This window comes from Porites lutea, chromosome 9 (genome assembly GCF_958299795.1).
Source record: "Porites lutea chromosome 9, jaPorLute2.1, whole genome shotgun sequence".
NCBI lineage: Eukaryota > Metazoa > Cnidaria > Anthozoa > Scleractinia > Poritidae > Porites > Porites lutea.
Window position 1 is genome coordinate 8881078 of NC_133209.1, and position 1710 is coordinate 8882787.

General features: G+C 41.6%; 1 pseudogene; it reads right to left on the reverse strand.

The window, feature by feature from the left end:
• Positions 1 to 1710, reverse strand: part of LOC140947293 (uncharacterized) — a 13028-nt pseudogene continuing 11318 nt past the window's right edge.

The window sequence follows — 1710 nt, forward strand, 5'->3', positions numbered from 1 at the left end:
CGTTGTCTATATAGCGTGAATAGGGAACGAACGAAATTTAACAAAAAAACAGCGGAATGTAAAGTCCTTGTAGATGCCGTGCCTTTTAATTAAATGCAGTGCATATGTAAGACGTTACCCTGAGGTAGAGGAGAGATCACTGGTGGTTCAGGGGACGTACGGGAAGAGAGCAGCGAAAACTGGTAAAATGCCCTTTCCCCAGCCCTGACTACAGCTAAAGCCTGGTTTTCACTACCGCATAAGCATAAGCATAAGGACATACGCACGCGCAGAATGGCACATTTGAGTCAATTCTCGATACCAGCTCTCCTTAACCCGATGATAAACAAGATGTCAGACGAAGCGTCCGCCATATTGCTTTTGATATGTTCGCATGAGGTCTGGGTCAAAGTGACCTATGATTGGTTCACGGCCTGTGCTTATGCTTGTGCTTGTGTCGACCCCGTTTTCATTAGTCAAAGCTACGACATAAGCATAAGCACTACCACAAGAAGAACGAACTTGTCCGTTTTTTTTTAGCTTTTGCTTATGCTTAAGTCGACCTAGTTTTCACTTGCTTATACATGTGCTTGTGCTTATGCTTATGCTTACGCTAATGGTTATGCGCTAGTAAAAACCGGGCTTAGGAAAGGCCTGATACGCCAGGCTAATAAAACGTCAGTTCTATGGCGAATAATAAACAGATCAGGCCTCATGATGCCGGTTGTCTACCATTTTCATTGGCCACACTTGGACGCTTCATTGTTTAGGCCTTGCAAGCAAATTCGCCTTTATAAATTGCAAAAATCATTTCTATCTCAAGGGTAGACAAACGGTCTCAAAGCATGAAACTACTGGTATAAAAGAAATTCAGTTGGCATCATTCCGACCTGGATATGCGAGTGCTCCGCGGAAAATATCCTGATGGAACTAACTGGAAAGACGCAGTGTTTCGTTTACTCTCCAACCAGATTTTGTGGAAACCTTTTGTAAAACAATGGTAATAAATTTAAATGACAAATCACCTTCACCCTGTTTTTGAGAGGGTGGGGCGCTTATTTGAGGATGGGGTTATTTCAAATAAATATGATATGGTGTGAGAAAAGTTAGTCAGAGACGTCATCATATCACTAAATATGTTTTTATATTTCAGTTTTAGAGGACCGAGAAAACTGGATCAAGATAACCAACTTTTTCCCGCTAAATTGAACTATATTAATGCCTTATGGGGTATTTCATCTTCTATTTCCTCGTTTAGTACATACAGGGCAGTATGCAATGAGTTCGTTTTAGCGACTATTAACGTAATGTTTGAGACTAACGGAATACTAATATCAAAGTACATATGACCCATTATTAATTATTATTTCTTGTTTGTTTCGTAAAAAGTTTCTACTTCGTCTGGTGTGAACGTGTACGATCCCGCCAGGAATGTTCGGGCGAAGGTGCTGCCGACGCTGTACCCGCTTGGTGGGCTGTAAGTATGGCCAAGGTTGCTGATACAACGGTTATTGGATGAGGCGAACCGGTTGGCAATAAAAATGTCATTTCCTCCTCCGAATACAGGCCCATAAGATGAGCCACAGTATATTGACTGTGATCTTCTTGAACTATATTTCCCTGTCTGAGGCAGTTTAACAGGTGCCCATTCTGGTTTGTTCACCAGTGAAAACAAAAATGCTTTGGAGTCGTACTGGTACCCACTGCTGGAATCTATCAGAGAGAAATTAA